This window comes from Aotus nancymaae, unplaced genomic scaffold (assembly GCF_030222135.1).
Source record: "Aotus nancymaae isolate 86718 unplaced genomic scaffold, 86718_ANA_hifiasm-v0.15.2.pri h1tg000032l_0, whole genome shotgun sequence".
NCBI classification, from domain to species: Eukaryota; Metazoa; Chordata; class Mammalia; order Primates; family Aotidae; genus Aotus; species Aotus nancymaae.
The window spans coordinates 5,415,069-5,440,801 of NW_026988445.1; the positions used below are offsets into that span (position 1 = coordinate 5,415,069).

At 38.0% G+C, this 25,733-nt stretch overlaps 1 protein-coding gene across 8 annotated transcripts in view; it reads right to left on the reverse strand.

Annotated features, from left to right (window-relative positions):
* Nucleotides 1-25,733, reverse strand: part of ESRRG (estrogen related receptor gamma) — a 643,587-nt gene that overhangs the window by 565,993 nt on the left and 51,861 nt on the right. The window contains exon 1 of one of the 8 annotated variants that reach the window (XM_064383510.1): nt 20,542-20,698. The exons of 5 other annotated variants lie outside the window; for them this stretch is intronic. The gene's annotated coding sequence lies outside the window, so the exon portion shown is untranslated. Of the gene's footprint in view, nt 1-19,255; nt 19,297-20,541; nt 20,699-25,733 lie in introns of those variants that run through there. 2 more of the 8 variants (XM_012459666.3, XM_064383504.1) reach the window with 2 other exon arrangements.

Consider the following 25,733-nt stretch of genomic DNA (forward strand, 5'->3'; position numbering starts at 1 on the left):
GCCCAATACAAATTCATAAACTTTCTTAAAACATTATGAGATATTTTTTGCAAGGTTTTTGTTTTGTTTTGTTTTTTACCTCATCAGCTGTCATTAGTGTTAGTGTATTTTATGTGTGGCCCAAGACAATTCTTCCAGTGTGGCCCAGGGAAGTGAAAAGATTGGACGCCCCTGAATTAAGAGAAAAAAAATAGTGAACATAGGCAAAGAAAATTGAGCATATGGATAACAAGAAATTATGAACAAAAAAAGCAAGGGAAGAGAACAAATACAACTATAATTAAGAAAATGTCCTAAGTACAAAAAAATTGAAATAATATTGAAAAGTTGTGCCATGTATCTGAAAATATTGACCTAAAAAATATTGACCTCTTGTTACCAATACAAGACATATTCTAGTAAACTCTCTGAATTTCTGAGCAAAAAGAATACATGGCTTATAGTCTAAAGAAGATTAAACTATCATCCGACTTTCTAAAGCAAATGCTTTAGGCTAGAAGAAAACAGAGTAGCCTGCTTAATATACTAGAAAAAAGAAAGGGGTTTCATATCTAGCAAAGCTGACTTGCAAGTGTGAAAGACTCAAACAAACTATTATGAATATAGACAAGAACTTAGGGAATATTGCTCCTATAAGTCCTTTCTGAGTAGCGTATTAGAGAATGAGCTTCCGATGATCAGATCAAAATAATAAGACAGAACATCAGCATAAGGACTGGTGGTGAATATTAATTATGTAGTTACCTGTGGACTTAAGTTTAAAGGGGACTGAGAACAGAGTATCTGATGTCTCTATGCTCCGACAACGTAAATAGAGCATAACTATTTAAAAATGAAGGAAGTGGGGGGAACCATATGCAATGAAAAGTTGTAATGTTTTCAATAACCACATAAGTGCTGGTACTAGTATTGTCCTCTTGAGATTACTGTGCATATAATATGTGATAAATCAATGATTACTGTTAGAATATTATCACTCTATCACTCCCTGTGTCCTTGACGGTTCAGATTTTTTTGGGAAGGAAGGAGATCTAACTAATGCAGAAGAGGCTAAATAAAATTCTGTAATAGTAAATTTGAATTGGAGTACTAGTAAGAACTCATAAGTTCATAGAACACGTAATACAATAAACTATAGATATTATAATGCAGATATAGAATAAACTATATAAAATATAAACTAATATAAACTATAAGTAAAATGCAAAACTATATAATAAAGTATCTGGGGGTGCCAGGGGAGGGACAGCGGGGGGTGGGGAGGTTAGGGAAGAACAACATGGGGAGAAATGCCAGATATAGGTGACGGCAGGGGATGGAGGCAACAAACCACATTGCCATGTATGTACCTATGCAACAATCCTACATGATCAGCACATGTACCCCAGACCTAAAGTACGATTAAAAAAATTTTTTAAAGCTATAAAATAATAAAAACTATATAAATGAACAAAATAAATTATAGTATATAATAACTATAGTATATTATACAATAAAATACTATATAATCTCAGGGATCAAACCTGAGTGTGATCCACTCCCAGGCGCCAATTTACAGGAAATGCAGGGGGCAGAGGAACATACTGAATTGCACTGTGAGCCTGAACTCAGGCTCAGGTGAACTATATATTATATATACTAATATACCATAGTATATTATATAATGTATAGTACTATGTTATATTATATAATATACTATGGTTATTATATAATAAAGTATAACTATAGTATATAACTACATATATAGTTTATTAGTTTATATAGTTTTTCTAAATCTCCCCAATTCTATCCTCTACAAATGTTAAGAAACCATGACCAACACAGCACCAATGAGCATCCCTAGCACCTACCTAGAGTGTAGTCTTCAAATAACATTTCTTATCTAAGGAAAACATAGCTTCTTGGAGAAATGGTTGAATCAGGTCTAGGACAGGAAATGTATACGATATGCCTGAAATGTCTTGTGTTGCCCCATAGCAGGGGAGCTATCAAAGCCTTTTAAGGTTGTGACAAAAGGACTCAAGAACCAACCTGCAGTTGCCCCTGCTGGCTAACGTGGAACTATTTGAGCTTTGATAATGATTATAGTCTTGCCAACCACCACCTATAGTCTTGCCAAAGGGATCAAACCTGAGTGTGATCCAGTCCCAGATACCAATTTGCAGGAAATGCAGGGGGGCAGAGGAACATATTGAACTGCACTGTGATTACATAATATATGTAACCCAGGCTCCGAAGAACTATACCGGTCAAATGGCTACGGTCCCTCAATAGCTAAACTGTAAGGAAATAAAAGGTATTAAGGAGGAACTTAATGATTAAAAGATAGTTAAAGGACATGCCATTTTTCTAAATGGGCAAGACTAGATTCCAGTCTAGTGTTTGAGGATGCACACTGGGTGATAAATGTATTTTTTTTAAATATAAAGAAATTATTATTACAATAGAATCATGATTACTTATGAGGAATACAAAGGACTATAATTGGGTAAAGCATGTGAAGGGGTTTTGGAGGTGGCAAAATTCTCTCTCTTGTCATGGCTGTCATACAATACATACATAATAGACATATATGTATAGACTTATACAACATTAACGCAATATATAAACATACGATATACTAGGCCATGCATTGTATTCATGTGAATTTCTCTATTTGTGTTTTAATTACAAAAATATATATATTTTTAAAAGACTATGAGTCTCTCACTGCCATACAATCTCCTATTGAGAAGACAAGGTTGAAATAAAAAAGAATGCTAGCAAATCATGACTGACATCATCTTGTGAAGGTTCACAAATGTCTTTGCAAAGTTGTATTTAGTTTGGAGGATAATGTCGATCCTCTTAAAAGATTTCATGAGTCCAGCAATTGCCCCTTTCCTCTGAACTTCTTTTATATATATATAATATATATATTATTTATAATATATAATTATACATATTGTATATAAATATTATATATTATATATAAATATTATACATATATATAAATATATATTTTATATATGTGTGTATATATATATATAAATATATATATTTTTTGATACAGAGTTTTGCTCTTGTTACCAGGCTGGAGTGCAATGGCATAATCTTGGCTGACCACAACCTCTGCCTCCTGGGTTCAAGCAATTCTCCTGTCTCAGCCTCCAGAGTAGCTGGGATTACGGATGTGTGCCACCACTCCCCGCTAATTTTGTATTTTTAGTAGAGATGGGGTTTCTCCATGTTGGTCAGGTTGGTCTCAAACTCCTGACCTCAGGTGATCAACCTGCCTCGGCTGCCCAGAGTGCCAGGATTACAGGTGTGAGCTACTGTGCCCAGCATTTTTATATATTTTTAAAATTATACTTTAAGTTCTGGGGTACATATGCAGAACATGCAGGTTTGTTACATAGGTATACTTGTGCCATGATGGTTTGCTGCATCCATCACCCTGTCATCTACATTACATATTTCTCCTAATGCTATCCCTCCCCTAGCCCTCAACCCCCTTCTATCCCTCCCCTAGTCCCCCAGCCCCCAACAGGCTCCTCATCTGAACTTTTTAATGTCTCCACCATTTACCTGATTCTCCTATTTGTATAATTAAAATGAGAGCGCTAGAGAAATACGATGCAAAAGAAACCGTGGCTGTACAAGTAGCATCAGGCAGGTGAAGAGTGATGGGCTGGTGCCATGTTTGTGTATTAAGCCACCTTAACACTGTTTATTGCAGTTTAACAGAAACTTGCTCAGTTCTGCCATGCGTATAAAATTAAGTTTATCCTAAAATTTTTGCCTTTTCAAGCATCTAAGTTCCTCCATTTCTCAAAGAATATGCTAGGACCCAGAAGAAAAAAAGTCAACTTTGAGTAATAAAATCAAAACAACATTGAACGCTAGATAGAGAGAAAGAAGACAATAAATTCCTCTGAGAATTCCTGGTACCTGAACACTCAAAACAAATGTACAGGAATCTTCTTGAGAGTGTGGAGAAGATATTCCTTAGAAATAACTACTTCATACCCATTATTCTATTTTGAAATATTTTAAACTTTCCCGGGTCATCTTTTTTATTTAGTATGTTAAATACTTTTAGTGACCACAAAGAATAATTATAAGGGATCTTGTGGATTTGTTCTTTTTTTTTTTCCCCTCAAAAAAGGTCTTAAATTCTTCCATTCCAAATTATCTATCCAGTGGGATTTTCAGGAGTTAACAATGTGTAAAATATTCCTTGTTCAAGCCAAAGACAAAAATGAAGCTTTTAAAATTGCCCATGTCACAGTTAGGATAAAACAACCTGCCTATCACCAGAGCATAATTCAACCCCATATTACATAAGCATTACCTTCCCAGTTCCTTTAGAAAGAGGTGGAGTATGAAATCGCAAATAGATAACAAAATTTAAGCCCCCAGAGAGAGAGAGAATACGTATCAAAATAGCTAAATGCATGTAAATAAGTACTAAATTTAACAGGCATGAGTAATGCAAACCTCACAGGAGCCATCTTGCCTAGGACTGCTTTCATGCTTCCAGTTAGAAGGATATAAATGGGCTCTCCCCTCACTTAAATATGGAATAATAAGACAGTAGCACTGGACTATAGAGGAGGTAAGCCCAAATTCACAGAGGTTTTATTAAAAACAGGAAAAGGTCAGTCCTCTTCCCCCAAAGGAATGTCCAGGGCTTGTAGGAATTATTACTCCAAGATAGTTTCTTTATTAAATTCGCTGTGCAGAAATAGAAAGACAAGGCCAGGGGAGAACTAGAAAGACATAGAATGTCTTACTTTTGTCCAGCCTATGCACTGCCACGATCTAAATTTAATGCCAAGATACCTCCTCTTTACTGTATCTGCAAATCAGATATATTTAAAAACCTCGAGTAAATCCTTAATGAAGTAAGAAATTATGCAATTAAATAATCCACTAATGATAAATATATCATCTATGTGCTTTCCTCAAAATAAAACAAGATAAATTCAGAATATTGTGCCAGGTATGACACCTGCAAAATACCTCACTGCTCACCAACGACATGAAACACTCATCTACATTTTAACCTATATTTGCTTCTAGTTAAAATCAAGTGTTCATTAATGAATTAGTTTGAGTGAATTTATAGATCGAGGGCAGCCCAGCACTGCCTTGTTTAGCAAACATTTTTCAACATGGGCAGTCACAGGGAAATCTCAAGCCCAAGTTAAGTGCCAACTTAAAATGGATTCCTGAGACATCCCTGGTGTGTGAATTAATTCTATTTGTATTAATATTTGGAATGTCACGCAGGATGCCGCAGCTGGTTTTGCGTGACACTCTGGCACTCTCTCCACAGCATTTTTATCATTAAAATGACCATGTTTTAAAAGCAATGACATACCGCGTGAGAGACTTTTTATAAGAGTGAGAAGGATGAAAAGCTGGAAATTTCTCTACTAGCCTCTGCCTATTAAACACTCTAGCTTTACAACAGCAGGGCACATTTTAGTGTCAAAGAACAGGGCACTGTATTCAATTTCAGTGCAGTGAGGGGTTTGGGTAATCCTGTCTCTTTAACGTTTGAGATCACAGCACTTCTAGAAAAGTCAACAGAATCAGCTGCTCCAAAATAATGTCCACGACTCAGGCACACTCACACAAAAAACACTCCTTGTGAGGAGGTAAGAAATTAAAGCAACATCTGGCAGAGAAAAAATCTGTTCTGAAGAGCTGAAACCAAAGAGGAGTGTCAGAGCTTGAAGTCTTCTCTTTGGAAAGCTTCTGCAACCAGCGCTACTGGTTTTGTGGTAACCAGAACGGGGCCGGTTTAGATCAGTGAAAACCAGGTAGAGACGAATACCTCCCTTCCGTCTACAGTTTCAAATGTTTCTTAACATCAAACACTTTTACGACTTAGAAATGAAAACATCACCTGGTTTGGGTCGTATTTCTTTCGCTTCCGGGATTCCAGTGAAGATGGCAATAAAACTAATATGGCTACAGAGAGCAGGAAGAATCATGAAAACCAGGATAAGGTGCATGCTACTTCATCAGCTCTTAAATAATCAGGAAGGAACTCTATTATGTACCTATGTGACCAGCTGTTTTCTACCTCCGTTGAGATCTCACAAGCAGATCCATTCTGGGAGAATATCTGATCTGGGGCTTTGGGGTTTTATATATTGTTACCCTTCCCCTCCTCCTCCTCCCTATTTAATGGGTTCTAGAAAAAGCATAGGAGATTGCAGTTTCAGCAGACAGGGAAAAGAGGGCTGATATGCTTTACATAGTTATTTTTATATTTAATCCAAGAGCAAGAGAGGACTAAGCAACCCAGCTGACTCTAAAAAGCATTTTAGGAAGTTGGCAACTGAACAAGCCACCTCCTGCTATCTCCTACTGTGAAGTAACAGTATCCGGGGTATAGATATGTTCCTCAACGATATCAATAGCACAGATAATTAAGTTAGCGCAGCAAACTAGCTACATGCTTTGAAGTGTGGAGACAGTTGGTGCGCTAACCTTTCCCTCACCTGATAGGCTAAGCCTACAATCTCCTCACACATGTTAACAATCTCGTGACCTTTAGTCCGTCCTCATTATCACATCAGTTAGGTTACCCAACCACGTGGGGCCTACCATAAAAAGGGCTGCTTATAAACTGGGATAGTGAGTTAACAGGCTCAAAGACAGACTCTGCCTGGGTAGGAAGAACCTCCAACTAGAGGAGCTGAAATTCTCTAGATTAAGCTATCCTGTGGCAGGAGAGAAAGAGCATCACAGCGGGGGAAGAGAGACCAGCTGACCCAGGCATCAAACTCTGGAGTGCATCTTCTAAGTACACCAGTTACTGGATCCCAATGTCTAGAGAGTCACTCAAAGTGTTAGGGTAGAGACATAAAATCTGCATTTTAATGAGTACAATGGTGATTCAAAATTTGTGGTTCTCAGACTACATTTCTTAGAAAGGTAAAGACTGAAGCAAGTTTCTGAGGACTCCAGTAGTATGCACCTATTATCCAGAAACTAGTAAACCCTGTGGCGCTTTGTATATTTTAAGTAATTTAATCTTCACTATATAAACACATACAATAAATATGTGTATATATATATATACACACACACACAAATATATATATACATACTACATACATTTGTAAAATATACGAAGCATAGGGGTTTAGTATATGTATTTTTCATTAATCTTCACAACATGCATATATATATGTATATATACACATTTTATAGATGTTATATGTATATATGTATATATTGTATGTGTATATATGTTGTATATACATTACATAAATTCTGTGTGTATATTATGTGTATATATACATATATGTATGTATATATGCATGTTGTAAAGATTAAATATGTATATATGTGTATTTATATAAGGATATATGTATGTTATGAAGAGTAAGTGATGAAAAATACACACACACATATGTACAATTTGATTCATTTTATAACCACAGAAACTGAGGCTGAGCAATATTAAGTAACTTGATCCAAGGTCACACGCTAATAAGTGACAAAGCCACATGCAGAACCCAGATGTGCCCCTACCAAATGGACCCATAGAACACTATGGGGAGAGGCCTCAAAGAAGCTGCAGTCCTTCCTGATGTGTGTTTAATTCACCTGTATTTCAGGCCTTTCCTCCACAGAAGACAAGAGCAAATGAGGCCAGGAGATTGAGAAAAGGCTGCAGATAACAGGTACAAAATATCAGAAGTTGTCCAAAATACAGGCATTCCCTATTAATTGTATGACAACTTGCACTAATAAATTGCATGTAGAGATCAGCCTGTAGGTAGAGGGAAGCCTGCTATGAACAAATGAAAGATGGCTGTCTTTGAATCAGAAGGGGATAAAGAACATGGGAAACGGGTCTTTCTATTCCACTCTCTACCCTACCCTGGTTATGCCAGACCCTGTATAAACTCCCTAAACCTGAATATATCCTGACTGTGTTTTACTTGGGGTTTTTAATGAGGAAGAAATAGGGACAAAAAGAAGAGAAAGAAATTACAGTCCCTCCTCTAACACCCCAAAACAAATGTAAGAATGCCACATTTCTCTGACTCAAGTACCAGGCCTGGGGGCTTTATAGCTCCTTGATGGGAAGCCCTGCTATAGTAAGAAAAAGGCAGAGGTGTTTCAACTGCTACTAGAAAGATAAATAGCCTAGGATATCCATTAATGCCCCATAAATTCTGCTGCTCAGAATACTGATATCTTTCTAGTGATTTGTGATGTTTTCTTTTCCGGTTTTTGATGGCAACTTAGGTTTAATACAATAGACTGGTTTGGCAAAGGTAAAATGTCTAGCTATGACAAACTTAATTCCCTAGACTCGAAACCCCGAGCAGGTGTGAAAACAGCAAATCTAGTTAACTTCCCAATTCCCATAGAAATCTCCACTGGGAATATGACTTTCGATGTGGCATTTCTAGGGGAAATTCCATTGTTAAAGGTGTTCTTGGAGAATCTCCCATGAGGCTTGCTTAGAGAAATTTTACCTATTTCTCTTTCAAACATGAGGTGTCAGTGGGTCTGACCCACCCTGATGATGAATCTTAAAGGACAGCCTCACTTCCCTTCTGAAAATGCTCAGAAGGAGGCTTAGAAAACAGTCAACCAGAAGGTGACAGTCACAGGTGGAACTGGCCAGTTCGTATTTACAAGGCTGAGCCACACTGGATACTGTCTGTCATTTACACAGAACCTGAAGACCAGTTCAGTCAGATATGGCTTTTGGGGAGGGAAAGGCAGGCATGCATGGGATCAGGTGCAGAACTGGCAAAGTGAGAGTTACATAATCATTTCCTTTTTCTCCCTCTAGAAACAAATATAAACCTACTTTATGATGGCAGTCCTCATTTCCCAGAGAAGCACTTTTGCAATAATAACACTATAGAATAAAAGCTTGAGCAACCAGAGGCATTTAGAAAAATAAAGCCTCCCAACTTCCAAGTATTGTGTTGTCACTACTTTGTTCCTTACATTTTCTATCGGGAGCTCACCATATTCCTACATACTCCAGAACTGAAGGGCACAGTCATTGCCCCTCCCCAGTGGAGTTGCTTTGAGGAATAACTGAATTAACATGTGGACAGTCACTCTGAACTGTGTCTGGTACATTGAGTAAGCTCTCTATAAGTCATAGCTATTGATATGGTTGTGCTGGTATTGTTGAATGTGGCTCAATTAGACACAACACACATATTACATGCCAAATATTTTTAAAGCAAATATGTGGCTTGTTTGTAGTTTTCATCTGTATTCTATATCCCATGGGGAGAATTCTAATTATGAAAGCAGCCATTTAAAAAAGATTAAAATATTTAAGCTACCTACTTTCTCTCTTACCTTTTAAACTTTGTAAGTGTCTAAAGCAGGGCTTCTCCACCTAGGGACTGTTGACATTTGGGGCTAGACAATTCCTTGTTGTGAGGGGGAATGCCCTGTGGACTGAATGATTTTTAGCAGCATCCCTGGGCTCTATTCACTAGGTGCCAGCGGCAGCTTCTTCCCAGTCTTAATAATCCAAAATCTCTCCAGATGTTGCCAAAATGTTCCTTGGGGGACAAAACTGCCCCTGACTGAAAATCACTAGTAGGAGCCATTTTGAAATAGACGAATGAATTATAGACATAAGTTCTCTAAAATATGCCTCAAATGTGAGATGATATGCTCACACCAAGGATTTCACATACACCACAAATAGCATTTTACTAGACGTAAACTGAAACCCAGAGTCCCACAGGAACAGTGAGATGCTTGGCACTAGCAAGTTATGGTGAGCAAAATAGTCCAAACTTGTTCACATATGCAAACTCAACATTTAATTTTCTGCAAGATTACCCACAATAATTACAAAGTTTCTATAAGACAGCCTTAAAAGCTTGGAACTATGAGATCCATAAGAATTGATCCTTTATCTTCTACCTTTGCTGTGTACTCTGTCTGTGGAACACAGCAAATGAATGTAGGCAATATTTTTCTCTAATTTCTAGGAGTACTAAAGTGAAACTTTACTAAAATTAAATTATTAAATAATCTGATGGTGAGAAATACAGAGTAAACTCTAATGTACAAACAACACTAAGGTAAACCGAAGACCATTTTGCTTATAAGCATGTATCCTTCAGCAGAACATAATCGTTGCACATATAACTAATAGCTTGACACTCTAAAAGTAATGTTGAAATATTAGTTGTTACCGGTTAATGATGGTTTGAGGACAAACAGTTGACATCTATATGATACCAGTTTGTTCAGTCTTCCAGTTACATACAGTATTTTTGAGTCAGTAGCAATAGTTTGAACAAACTGTCTACCAGGAATCTATGGTCAAATGCTGACTAATGCCAGATCAACTTGAAGATTTCAGAGCCCTTATCGTAAGATATAATTTCTTTGTTATAGTCTTAGCATTAAGCCAGGCCAAGAAATCCATCCTAATACAAAGAGTTGTATTAGAATCTTACCTATCTGATATTAATAGAGTTCATGTGAGAGAAGATACACATTCATTTTTTCACCTTCTGATATCCACATGACTAATAAAGTCTCATTTCAAAGGGGGGAAAAAGACCCACAAGACTGACACCCATATTCTGGCTCAGTATCAGGCCAATGTGTTTTTCCCCTAAGGGTATTAGTTGCTTTGATGAAGGAATGTTGCACCATCTCCACGCACACTAGATCTCATTTGGTTGTTCCCTCTCTTTCTAAGATGATGTTACTGATAGGGATTACTCTCTCATTACATGGTAAAGTGGGTAGGACTGCAGACAAACACGGGACCTAAGTTTGCAAGTACAAGGTCATTTCTCTTTGCGTAGAGCTACTTCAATTCCATTTTCTGAGAAGCAGATATTATGATTCCATGCTACCACATGGTCTCACAATGACAGGAAAGCCTGAGGACTCAGGAGGGAAAATAAGTGATCTGCATCCTATGTGAGCCTTCAGGAGCCGCTGTACCCTGCCCTGTCTCCTTTCTTTAATTCTTCCATTGAGGACCAAGTCAGAATCCTTGCACCATCTGGTAGCCATGGATACCACACTCAACACACAATATGACCTTATGAGTTTTTTTTTTTTTTAATAAGGTCTCCAGGGGTGTTTAATCCCCTTCCTAACTTTCTTCACACTTAATCTCCAGTCCTCTACTGCACCAACCCTCTTCCAAGGCTGGAATCTCTAAAAGGTATAATCAACCTGGCTCTAGATGTCAGAAAACCCCACTTCTAGTGTTTTGCTATTTTTTTTTTTTAACAAGATGTGCCACTCTAAACAAGGCACGTTATCTTGCTAAATTAACTCAGCTGTAAAAGACAGATGACAACTTGTGACTTCATAAACTTTCACTACAAAAGTATCGTATATTATTAGAAGAAATACATTGAGAACAACAGTATAAGGGAGTCATTTTGCATGTTATTTCAGTGTAAACAATAAGAAAACAATCATCTAGTCAACAAGCACAGTTATTCTCAGGCAGCTTTGCTCATATGACCTTCTAAAGAAAAAGGTAAACAAGTCATCACTTTTCCCCCCTTCCAATTATTCTTCTCCCTTCTAGCATTAAATTACTCCAGTCCCTAACTTTAATTATTCCCCTCCACCTCCAGCATTTAAAAAGAATGGGCAGTTCCCAGTATTTTCCCAAGAAGTACCTTAGGGCCTTTGACAAGTGGTCTAACTTCAGAGATTATACTTGTGATGGTTAATACTGAATGTCAATTTGATTAGATTGAAGATGCAAAGTATTAATCTGGGGTGTGTCTGTGAGGGTGTTGCCAAAGGAGAGTCGGTGGTCTGGGAAAGGCAGACCAGTTCTTAATCTGTGTGGGCACCATCTAATCAGCTGTCAGTGTGGCCAGAATATAAAGCAGGCAGAAAAACGTGAAAAGGCTAGACTGGCCTAGCCTCCCAGCCTACATCATTCTCCCGTGGTGGCTCCTTCCTGCCCTCAAACATCAGACTCCAAGTTCTTCAGTTTTGGACTCGAACTGGCTCTCCTTGCTCCTCAGCTTGCAGACAGCCTATGGTGGGACTTTGTAATCATGTGAGTGAATACTTAATAAACTCACCTTTATATATATATATACATATCAGATATATATCCTTTATATATCATCTTCTTCCTTTTATCATAATATAAAAGAGACAGATATACACACACACATATATATATGTATATAATCTCCTATTAGTACTGTCCCTCTAGAGAACCCTGACTAATACAATAATTAACAATAATTAAACTGACTTAAGAAGGTTGCCTAACCTTGACTTTAACCTAGGAAATACAAGGATTTTGAATTTTCCTCTTTCACTCTGCCTTATATTGCACCTCATTTCTCACACAACAGTCTGGGCCTCTCCTCTTTTTCTGGTCCCCTATGCTGACTAAAACCCACATCTTCAAAACAAACATGCAGAGAAGGAAGTACCTCTTGGAAGGGAATTCCATCTGCTCTACAGACAGAGTGCCAGTCAGCCACATCACAGAAGCAGCAGGCAACTCTCTAGGGAAGACACCATAGTGTCTGGTGGACTCCAGGAAGCTACAGTACAAGAAGGCACAGGATTCTCTCCAGGCCCCAGCCTGGATTCTACAAAAATATAATGTTGTAAATCACAGTCCTCACATAATACCTTAAAGACCAGATGATGGTGTCCCAGACTCAAAGGCAATAGCAAAGCCTGCATAAAATAGTCACCTATTTCCATTTCCCAGAAAGACCTTCATTACATACAAAGAGGTGTCTCTCCTCCATCCATGTGTCCCTAAGTTCCTAGAAGTTGATTATAATTAGAAGAGATCATCAAAGTAGAGAAAAATCTTTCTGGGGCAAGGGTCTGGGAAGTGCGGGTAAAATGCAGAAAATGACTTTCATTTCGGCTGTAAGGTCCTGTGATCTTAGGGAAACTGCATAACTCAGTTTCTTCATCTGTAAAATTGGGAAGAATGTGACTTATTTAGCTCAAATATTTTTAAAAAATCAATTAAATGAGAGAAGTAAAAGCAATTTTAAAATAAAATCATCAAATAGTAGTAAATACCCAGTATTCTAATATAGATGACTCTAATTTATGTCTATATTTGCAAAAATACAACAGGACTGTAGAAAATCTCCCAAATTAATTTTTTTTTTTTTTTTTTTTTGAGACTGAGTCTCACTCTGTCACCCAGGCTAGAATGCAGTGGCATGATCTTGGCTCACTGCAACCTCTGCCTCCTGGGTTCAAGCGATTCTCCTGCCTCAGCCTCCCATTTAGCTGGGATTACAGATACACATCACCAGGCCTGGGTAATTTTTTGTATTTTAGTAGAGACAGGGTTTCACCATGTTGGACAGGCTGGTCTTGAACTCCTGACCTCAGGTGATCTGCCCCCCACTCGGCCTCCCAAAGTGCTGGGATTACAGGCAAGCCACCACACCTGGCCAATGTTAAAATCTGAAAAAGCAAAATAATGCTTCTAACATTGTTTGTCCTCACATAAATGTACCTGTACTTCTTTCTCTCCATGCCTCTTTCTGTGTCTGTATCTTTACATGAATCTCTGTCTCAAAAGGTAGCAAAATATAGTAGAAGAGTTCCCTGGATTCAAAGGTAAAATACAATAATGTAAATCTCAATTCCACTATTTCTAGTTGTGTTGCCTTAGACAAAATAATGTCTGAAATGGAGATGATGATCCTAGACAGTCTACTTCCAGAACTGGAGGGGTATGAAATGAGGGACACCTGCTTCTGCCTTTCTCTTTCCTCTCCACTTTCGCTTCTTCCTCCTCCTCCTTCTTCCCATTTTTCCATTAATCTTATCCACCTCTGTCATTTCTTCTTTTCCATAAGACAGAACTAAATCTGAGTTCTTTGATATTTCTGTGATTATTAAATAGCAAAATTCAGTTAATTAAGTTGCCTTTCATTGTGATTGCCTTCCATGTTTCTGGTATGAGTCCTCTGAATGCCCTAGAATAAATGCAGTTATGTATTGGGTCTTTCCTTCATTGAAAAAAAATTTTTTTTTCTACAAACCCTGGCAATTTTCTCTAACCTAATGAAGCAATATGTATATATGTAGGAAAGTTTATGAATTTGAGGCTTGGCTCTGTCACTCATTAGTCTGTGTGAACTTGAGCAAGTTGCATCATCTTTTGGGGTTCAATTTTCTCATGTATAAGATAGAGGTAACAATATCTATCTCATAAGAGTAATGAGAGAATTAGATCAATTAAGATACCAGTAAAACACATAGCCTAATGCTGGTTAAATGGTAAGTGAACAGTAAGGAGCAGATATCCTTACATTAAAACAAAAAATCAGTTTTATGTATTAATGGCACCACAACTAACTTCAATATTAGCAATCTGTAGGGAGAATTTCAAGATAGGATGCTGCCCCATCAAATAGCTCAGATAAAAACCTCTAATAATGACTAATACTCACTGAGCACTTACTGTACGCCAGACACTTTTCTTGGTAATCTACATGTGTTCATTCATTTCATCCTCACAACAGTCTGATGAAGTGGATACCATTATTATTTCAATCCAAGATGAGGAAAGAGATGAAGAATGGTTGTTACTTCCCTAGGTCACTGCAGATAGATGAGCCAGAATTCAAACCTCTGGGGTCTAGTTTCAGAGCTGTGATGTAAAGCATGTTCCAAAATCATATTCCTCCAGGAAAGGTGGCATCTTCTAGACCAACTGGTATGTTGCCAGTAATTTGTTACCAGTAATAAAGTACTGGAGTCTGCAGATTGTTTTCTTTTTAATTTAAATGAGTGCAGTTGCACTTACAATGTCATTCTTCCGGCTAAGTAACATTCTGATTTCCTCTCTAGTGTAGAAAAGAAAGCAGTGCAATCCAAGCTAAAGCTCTGGAGTTACTCAGAGCCCAGGGCTCATCTGTGGTATGTGCGTGCCACCCATCAGCATCAGCACCTCTGTCATCACCACCACAGTTATCACCACCGTTTCATTATGTATTGATCACTCTATGCCAGGCATGTGGTGATTCTTCACATACATTTTCTGTATGTGTTACAGCAGAAGAAAACGTTGAAAACCAGTGATCTACACCATTCCAGAGGTCTACTTATAAGGCTTTTCTCATAATTCTACCATATACCACTGGCCTGAAGAAGGAAAGAAGAGTACAATAATATTACTGGTATTTATTTTGTGTTAATCACTGGACTAGGCTTTTTACATATATAATCTTATATAATCCTCACAATCGGCCTAAAATATAGACATTATAGTTATTTTAACCCTGGCTCTACAACAAAGGAAACCACAGCTCAGAATGGCTATGTATCTTTCCCAAGGATTGCAGAATTTTGAAATTATAGCTTCAGGATTTGAACCAGACGTATAATGACGCTTTTGAGCGTCCCTTTAAGATAGTTTTACCATTTTCTAAACTGGGTTTTTTTTTTTTTAAGTCCTATGACACAAGCTCTCTCTTTTGTTATCTATTTATTAGAAAGTAGAAGCTCTCAACAAAGGACTAGATTGGGAATCTGAAATCACAAGTTATAGCCCTGGTTTTGCAGCTCACATGTTGTGTGGACAACTTATTTATCTATTAAAATGAGGAGTTTCAGCTCTAACCTGCTATATATTAGAAAAACATAACAAATACCCACAGTCATTCATATGATATCCAGTCATAGGATATCTCCCATTTGCCCTTGGGAAAGAAGATTGTAGAGAAAAGTCCACCGCAGTGATGTGCTTGTTGACTGGAGTATCAGACAAGGGTGGTTAAAGAGAAGGTTGGCTGGGAAGTGTGAGAAAGTCATCTACCTTGCAGCTGTCCCTGCCTGAATAGGACCATGGCTAAATGAGAGTCTCTCTCTAGAGATCTCTGCTGGCACCTTGTCTTCATTCCTTTCTGAACAACAACAAAAAAATCCTCATGAAGAATGTATTGCCTTCTATATACAACTGCCAAAAACCCAAGTGTAGGCAAAATCCATCTGACGGGATCTCTTAACTGCTTTGATTCAGTTCTTAAAGGAGATTAGTTGTTGGAAGGTCACAGAGAAGCCATCCTACTGCACATTGCAGCTTGGGGTTTCAAAGCTTTCACTACTAAGGGAATCTCCACGCTTGATGCCCCTTCTCTCCGTGCCGTTTAATCAATGAATCAACAAATAGTTACTGAGCAAGGCTTCCCTGGGGTCTGCAGGTCACTTCAGATGTGGCTCTCCTGTTCAATAGCAGGAGAAAGAAAAACGGATTTTTCTGACTCCTCTTCAAATTTCCATTTATAAAACCAGGGCTGGCATCAAAAGACTGTGGGTCTCCTGTCCCTCTTTTTTCGTTTCCTGAACCCTCTGATTCACAAATAAAAAGGAAATGTTATGAAGCTGGGACAATATATAAAAGCTAGAAGGGAGGAAGGAAAGAAGGAAGAAAGAAAAGGAGGGAGAAAACAAGGAAGAAAGGAGGAAGAGAGAAAGAGAAGAAAAGAGCAAGGGAAGAAAAGAAGGAAGAAAGAAGGGAGGGAAGAGAGGAAGGGAGGGACAGCAGGAGAGAAGAATGGAAGAATGAGACCCTTAGATTTCAAGAAGGCCAAAAGACACAGTGAACATGCAGACAATATTCCCAAGAGGTGTATCTTTGGTGGCATATACACCCCATGCTTACTAGCTGGTTAATTATTACTGTTCTTTAGTATATATGATTATCTTTGTGAACCCCTACTTTTAAACTTTTAAGATTGGTGTAATTATGAATGCCTTTAAATGTCCCTCTGCTTTAACTCTATGAATAGAATCATACCTTAAAGGTGCATTTAGCCTCAATACCCACAGTATCAAAAATCCCAAATACAAAAAAAAAAAAAAAAAGAAGAAAAAAAAAACCTCAACTATTTTTTCTAAGTAAGTTGCATGAAAATTAAAAAAATAAAAAATATAAATATTGCTTTTGGTTTTTAGTAATAATGTTACATAGGCAAGGCACAGTGTGGCTCATGCCTGTAATCCTAGCACTTCGGGAGGCCAAGGTGGGAGGATAGCTTGAGCCTAGGAACACAAGAACAGCCTGGGCAACAAAGCAAAACGTTTAAAAAAATTGAGCCCAGGAGTTCAAGGCTGAAGTAAGCTATGTTTGTGCCACTGCACTCCAGCCTGAGCAACAGCAGGACGCTATCTCAAAAAAATACTTTTTTTTAAATAAAATACTCTACTATGCTACAAAATGAATCACCATCTCCCAAGTGATGGAAGTTACCGTGGTGTAAAATCATCATCACTATGACAGGACCACACAATGAGGTGAACATCGTCCTTCTCTGTGAAGCACAGAGAGCAGGATTCTACTTCACTACATTTTTTCCTCAATCAAAAATACAGTCATCCCTCAGTATCCTTGGGGATTGGTTCCAGGACCCCTGCATATACCAAAGCCCAAACATAACCAAGTCCTGCAATCAGCCCTGCTGAACCCACATATACAAAAATCAGCCCTCTGTATATGGGTTTCACATCCCACAAATACTGTAGTTTTGATTGGTGTTAGGTTGCAAAAAAAAAACTCCACCTACAAGTGGACTTGCACAGTTCAAACCCATGTTGTTCAAGTGTCAAGGTAATAATGAAAACAACAACGGTTTGCTGGACACTTACTCTGCCAGACATGCTGCTGAATACTTTCCATACGTTATCTCGTGTAACTCTTTCAACCAACATTGGTATACATTATTACCCTCACTCTACAGATGAGAATGCGGAAGGTCAGATAGGTGAAGTCACTCTGCCTAAAATCTTAAACATTGTTAGGTCCACAGCAAAAGACCAACCCATGTCTGACTCTAAATATTTTGTTTCATAATCACCTTGTACCTAATGCTTTTAGTCCTTTATTTCAGCTTGGAGAATCAAGGTGAGGAAAAGTAAAAACAGCATATTTTTATTATATTTTACCCCCAAATTCACTTACACTTAGTGTTTCCACACTTGCTTCAATTTGTTCCTTCCCCCCCACACACAAGATTAATTACTAGAGTTTATTCTTTTATATCTTTTTGATAAACATAGCTGGTATTCGAATAGAAAACACGCCATCAGACCACAGCATTAATCATGACAGTCTGGAGAATTTTTCAGTCTAAGCATGCAATAAGGCTCTCCAACATCTTAAAAAGATTGATTTAAAAAAAAACTTAAATATAAGTACTATGTTAACACTTAGCACTTATAGTTCTAAACAAAGAGTTTGCCAGATAAAACCTGGAGTGTATGTAGAGGGGGCTGATGCTTTTACATTTTATTGAGCTTCTAAATTATAACCCTCATGCTTTTTTCATGTGCTGATTGGTTCTATCACAGCAGACGTATTAATAAAAAATGCACACCTGAAATTCTATCATTCAGTATGACACCTGTATATGTACAACAATGCATCTATTCAGAAGAATCTATATGTTAAAAAGGAGTTAAAAGAGGCATTATCTTTTGTTCCAGGATGACACAATTATTTATACCATCTGTGTGTGGAAGGAAGTATGGCTCAAGAAACCAGTTCAGGTCTGTTTCACCTTGAGGCTCAGCACACCTAGACAGAGTCCTTTGCTTAAAGTGCCTGTGGTTTGCTTGAGACTGTGACTCTGAGCATCTTCATTCCTGCATGCTATGTACTAGCTAGAGCCACCCTCCAAATCTGGATAAAGACATGGCTATGCTTCCAAGTGTCCCCTTTCCCCTCCAACTTTGGCTACTAGACTTCCTTCATTTATTTTTTGAAATAAGCATAGCAGGTAACAGCACACCAAACAAACCACGAGGTTAGCACTTAACACAGGTATAATTTGCTCATTTTTCTTGGTTGAATGCAAATTTAAGCATACAATCATTTTCACATACCAAAACCACCTCTACCAGAGAAGTGCAAATATTATTGTAATATCTGGTCCTTGTAGAACTCAAAAAATATCTGGGTGGATGGAAGAAAACCCTGAGGTTAGGACACAGTACTTCTCACAGTATCTGCATATGCTTATTACCATATTGCAGAAGTTGTTTCTAAGCAAATAACAGTTTTCAGAAAGTCCGAGTTTATGAATTAATCTAGAGACTCAGGACGAGAGAGAAAAGACAGTTGTACCGTTTAAAAGCTGAGGAACGAAATGACCTACTCCTCTTATGTCAAGACTTGAGAACTTCTAGTACGCAATTAGCATGACCTTCCACAAAGGAAGTCCTAAAATACAGACTTCCTTTTTGTTTCTAAAATAAAGGTACTTACCAGTGAAAATCCACAAGTCACCACACTTTGCCCAAAATCACACTGGCCGCCCTTCTCCATGGAAGCACAGAGTGGGACCTGCCAAGTTCGTGAGATAGCCTCTTGGGTTGGTTGGAAATAGGTAAGGGGGGAGGAAGGGGGAGAAAAGAAAGACTTTCCCTTTAAAACTGAACAGAAGCTGATACCAAATCACATGACCTTTTACCGTAATTTCTATTAAAATCATTTCATGTCTGGTTGCCTCTGCTCTCCTGGCTCATTTGTATTGTTTACAACAAGTCATTGCACTGGCAGTTAGTGGTGGCTGAATCCATGGTTACCCGTTTTTACATTCACTAGTTAAATGGAATGCAGCTCTGCTGTGGGTTTCAGGGAGCAAGCTCTTAAGAAACCACAATCCAGCTATCAATCAGACTAATCTGAGAGAAATTAATCTTATAAACATAAGTATTGTTGCATATTAAAAATTGATAGGAAGGGGGCACGGGCTTTTATTGGTTGGAGTTAATTGGAGTTACAAAAGTGGACAAGCTGAGATTTGACTTAGAGCCTCAGAATGTTCAGTCTGTGGTCTCCATCTGACAGCCATTCACGTTGTGCATCTAAAAAGCTTTCAAGGGTAATACGACCACCCTTGAAAACAAATCCACCACTTTCCAAAAATTCTGTGAACATTTATCTGAGCTGAATGTTCTTAGAATCTAAGTAGTGGCTAAATAGAGGTTTAACCAGACTGCAATCTTAGCAAAGTAACTTAAACAGATACATACAAGACAGTAAAACACCAAACAGACAGCGCTGGGTAGGATTCAATTAAGACAAAACCCGAGTGGAATGCTCTTTATGAGTAAATTAAAACTGCAAACTAATATGTTTTATTGAGAGCAAGAATTACAAATTCACTCTATTGTCCATGAATTTATGTGGTTAATTCTTTAAAAACATTCCCCAAAGCTAACTTGTTTCTCAAGATGGGCATGACCAACAATTACAATTCCTAATAAAAATTTAGAAGTTTTATAGTTTAATGCCCACAGTAATTGTCCCACAAGTCACATCTAAATGCTAAATGAGAACAGCAAATAGTTAAAGCTAACATATTACAACCCCATCTACTGCAAAGTCACTGTATCAGAAGCTAGAATTGATTTGTTTCCTCAGAACGAATTGAAAATGAATGTAACATAACGTCGGAAAAATCCCTCCTGCACTGCTAATCGGATATTGTATAATGGTTGATTGCAGCTTTGCCCTGTACTATTGCTGCCTAAATCATACATACTTACACGTTCTGGGTTCTTCCAAGAGTTTGGTGCAGTTTCAAGGACAAATGTCTTAAGGAAGCCTCTCTACTGTGCAGCAGGGAGCCTAGCTCGGATCTGATGACAAGAGCACAGTGCTAAATCTGACAACAGAGAAGGAAACTTCCTGTGTGAAGAGGAGATCTTGGAAAGTCTCAGGGTTAAAAAGGCTGCTTTAAATGTGCTGGTTGATTTGCTCCCTGGTTGTGTATACACAGTAGCAGCTGATCTGTGTTTGCAGCCCTGCAGAAAGGAACCTTTACTGAAAACCAATGGCATCACATTTCAGCGGAGCCGGTGCCAAGTGCTGGAGAGCAGAGCAACCTTTGACAACTTCACACAATTCACCCCAGCAGACTCACCACAGGTCAGAAAGGAATGTGGAAAGTATCTCCCCACCAGGTTTCATCTCAGGTATGTTAGCGCAGTCCTCGGGAAACCACACACTGTAACTGGCTGGATTCTGACAACAGTGTAAGGTATTCTCGGGACTTCTACGTAGTTCCTGTTTCTGCTGTCCTGACCTACCGTGTACTATATTTTAACAGAAGCTTTAACATGAATCAGGATTTTTAAAAATGTATTTCCCTCTGCTTCTTACAGAAACCTTTGTATTTAAGGCTCCTCTGTTTTTCCTCAGAAATAAACTGAGGACAAAATCATGTAAGATCGGGTAGTCTGGTATCAACTTCTGCATTCTGTCTCCTGATGCAGAGGCTGGAATTTTAACATTACCGTGTTGCCAGGGGCCATTTTAGTATTGTTCATTAGAAACTGGGGATGGCTACAAAACTTCACGCCAACAGAACCAACTATTGCAGTGAGGCTACAGGGATGTCAGGAACAGACAAGCCATGAAGAACACGACATATTCCACTGTTCAGTATCATCCTTAACATGGAAGAGAGTGAAAATTCTAGACCTTGCCAACTCTAGTAGTGAAAGTTAAGACAGAGTAAGAGACAGAGACAGAGAGAGAGAGAGAGAGAGAGAGAGGGAGAGAGAGAGAGAGAGAGAGAGAAGGTAGGGGCGGCTGCTAGTGGCAGTAACAAACTTAATCCAAGTCATTGGTTAACCACTTCATTAACTGCGAGTTCCTCACTGCCCTTCCTTTCTATTCTGTCCCTATGACAAGTGCAGGTTATGGTATATTATATGGTACTTTTCACTATTGTGCTTTTTACTTCAAAGGGTAGAAATCAGAACTGACAGTTTAACAAAAGGCCACGTAAAATGTGTCAGGCAGCTCAGGAGAATGTTCCCCTACTTATCTGAAAGCTGGCCCAGGAGCTGCCTGGGCATCTGGTGAATTATCCAAGGTCTTTGCTTTTCATTTTGACCACATATTGTTCAGGAATAATGACAATTCCCTTACATCTGAGAATCCACATCATGTAATGAATAGAGTCTGGGCTCTTGTGCCAAGTAGATTTAACTTCCTATCTCTACCACATTCTACCTACATGAGGTTGGAGTTTGCTTAAAAATCTCTGAACTTCTGTTTCCTCATCTGTGAAATGGAGACAATATATCTACTATACAAAATTTTTTGTGAAGTTTTAAAGAATAACACGTGTCAAGGGCTTACCACGGTGCCTGGCATGCATGCGTTTACAAACATTTACTGAGCCTCCCCTCAGAGCTAGGCACAGTGCCAGATGCTGGGGACACAAAGTCACGGTCTCTACCCTCAAGTGCAGTTCCACAAGTGTTACGTATTTCCTCCTTCCCTCCCAGAATTTGTGCAGTCCCTGTCATAAGGCATTAACACACTTTAAGTGCTCTGTCTCATTTGATCCTTCCAACAGTCCTAGGAGACAGATGAAGCTACTCCCACTTTACAAATGGGAAAATTTTGGCTTGAAGAGGTGAGGGTCACACAGCTAGTAAATTGCAGCCTAAACATCAATCCAAGCTCTCTGATTCTGTCAAGTACTCTTTAAGGTATATATATGAATTGACCACATAGGACTCGTATTTTGCATTATTTGATATTATACTTGTTATTTTCGCAGTGTCACATAGATATATAATGCACTTCCCTGCAGGTAGCATAAGTCCCTTAAAGAGAAGCAATGTATCTTAAAATTACTTTGTATTCTCAAAGAGACCTAGTATGATGCTAAAGATATTATCTGTTCAATAAATTTTTCTAAATTGGAAAAAAACTCAAGTTGGGTCAATTTTACTACCCAAAATCACCCTCACAGAAATCTGGAACCCTTCAATAAAGGATGGTTTGGAGGTTATATGTGGCCTTCGAGTGCTCATGCTGTCTATGTCATTACTTCCAAATAATTATATGCGTGTCAAAGTTCTTAACACTGACTCATAATTAAACTCTCTAAAGATTGTTTTCTTCGTTTGTTTAGCACATATCCTGTACATTGAAGCCCTAATGAATTCCGGTAAGAGTGATTAAATATTTACTTTTTAATTCAAGCCTGACCCCAAGACATCTCTTGATTTCTGGGTCCACTCCAGTTTCTAGGTTTAACAGTTCACACACTGAAGAGTTCTGTTGATCATTATCTTGTAAATACAGCAATCTCAGGTAGAGTCTGATTTTTATACATACATATTTGTACAAACAGCTCGAATTTCTTAAATAATTGTTGATCAACTGCTTCATTTTATGCATTAAAATATAGCCCATTTCTGATGAAAGAATTAATTAGACATTTATCAGCGAATCATACATAAAAATATTATTAAAAGGGATCTGTATAGTATCTAGAACTTAGATTTCAACTAATGCATTACAGTGCTTTTTGTTTGTTTGATTGGTATTTTTTGGAGTTGGGGCCTTGCTGCATTCCCCAGGCAGATCCAACTCCAGGCCTCAAACGATCATCAAGCCTCAGCCTCCCAAGTAGCTGGGATTACAGGTGTGAGCCACTGCACCCAGCACTTATTATGTGCATTAGTTCTAATATTATACCCTGGACATCTTTAAAAATAGAATTTGTAATACTGTTTATAAGTCTTTACTGCCAAACAATGATTTCTTCAGCCTTAACAAAAGTCCAGGAAATTTAGATTAATAGTAATGTCATGGCAAAAGCGCAAATGACAGGCAATATTTGAGATAAAGAACACAATAACCGAATATATTGTTTTTGTTTCCAAAGTCAGTCCCTTGTTTGTTTAGACAATCTGTGGCCATATGTAGGGGAAAGTAAATATGCTCAAGTACTGGCACTGCATACATTAGAATTATTAGGCTTGCTACCATCTTCGATGTCCTGCTGCCCTGCAACTACTTCCTGCTTCCTCCCTGAAGTAATATGTAAAGCACCAACCACAATGCTTGTTCCACAGTGGACAAGAAATGTACCAACCAAAGACCACTCTGGAGCTCAACAAATTCACGTCAGCATGGCCAGATCTTGTCAGCACAGAAAACTGGTGGACCCAATGACTCTTCTTCACCACCTAAAATCAAGTAACTTTACAGTTTATAAGCACTTTTATACCCAAATGTCTGACTCAACTCTTACATCCATCTTGAGAAGCGGACACTTTTATTATTCACAGTTTTATAATTATAAAGGTTCAAAGAATTAAATAATTTCTCAAACTCAGGTAGGCAATAAGTGATCCAGTAGAGATTTTGAAATGAGAGCTCTAATTCCAAAGTCTTTTCTCATAACACACTGTCCTTTCCCTCCAGGGGATATGTGCACACACTAGTTTACCTCTTTTTCCTTTTGGCATCACATCCTGCAGCTCAGATAAATACAGACAAAGCTATTCCCTGTCCTTATTCACACCCCCACATACCCATCTGCCCCCACCACACACCTCACCCTCTTCTATATCCAGTTGCTTCCATTTTTTCTTCTCTCACATCTTGGCCAACTACTTCAGAGAATAGCTTTTTTCTATCTCTATTTTTCCTCACTCCCACTGTTCAATGAATTTAGGTGTCAAAAGCCACATCTTATCACAAGTGATAAACTTAGAAGTACTGCTAATATTTCAGTATATCAGGCAAAGAAAAACCATATACTTTGCAACCAGTCTCAAAAAGTCCTGAAAGTTTCTAAGAATCCCTTTCAGATACTCTGCAATTGTTTCCGTCTCTTTTAAACTTCCTGTTATATGTCCATTCTCTTTAAACATCAATCATCCCAAGTCTAGATAAATGATAAACTATCATTCCGTTTTACTGCCTTTGTATTATGTTTATCACTTGTATCATAATATTCATCACTGATTCACTCCTGTAAGTAACGATTGGCTTTTATGGTCTAGTCTAGGAAAGTAATCAGCATTTAAGACTATTTTCTGTAGGACCAAAAAAAAAAGGTGTTTTAAGTATCTAATAATTAATTTACAATGAAATAATTTTAAGGCAAACCAGACTAAATTTCATGAGGCTTTCATTCCAAACCACAGATACTGAGCTCATTTACTACTCTATATACTAATATTTCTAGTCATGGCATAAGACCACACTTAAGAAAATAATCAGTTTATAGAATGGAAATAATAGTCATATGATTAATTGATAGATTCATTATCACTCATTCACTAAACTCAGAAACACATGGGGGAGGTAAGTTGGAGACCATTGAGTCAAACCCCTACATTTTAGAAATGAAGAAACAAAGGTTCACTACTGCCCACTGATGAAACGGGTAACTAGCTCATACTACAAACCCAGCTTAGCACTATTTTGAGTGACCTTTAGCTGAGAACTGACATCTGCTAGTATGCACATTAGCTACAAAGAACACAGTTCTGACTTTGAAGGTGATTGGGCCAAAGGATTATCAGGTATTATATCCCAATTCTGCAACCTTAGGAAAATAAATGTTCATACTAAATAGAAAATGAATTTCTAATAACTGAATTAAACTGTTCATCTAAATAGCCAACTTCAGATTTCTCTCCACACATAATAACTTGGAAAAATATATAGCCCGTGTTTACTATAGCACTATAGCTACAGTCTCTAAGAAAAGCTATAACTCGCTAACAATTTTCCTGATTTATGTTTGAAAACATACAGGGCATGAAATGATTTCTGCAACCTTACATTTTCCTCAAGAACACTGGTGAGCAGAAGATACATTCCAAAAATCATGTGGGATTGCTTGCCACGTCTACTTCTTTCATAGAAATGTATGATAAGCAATTATACATGCTCCACCAAAAACAGTCATTAGGTT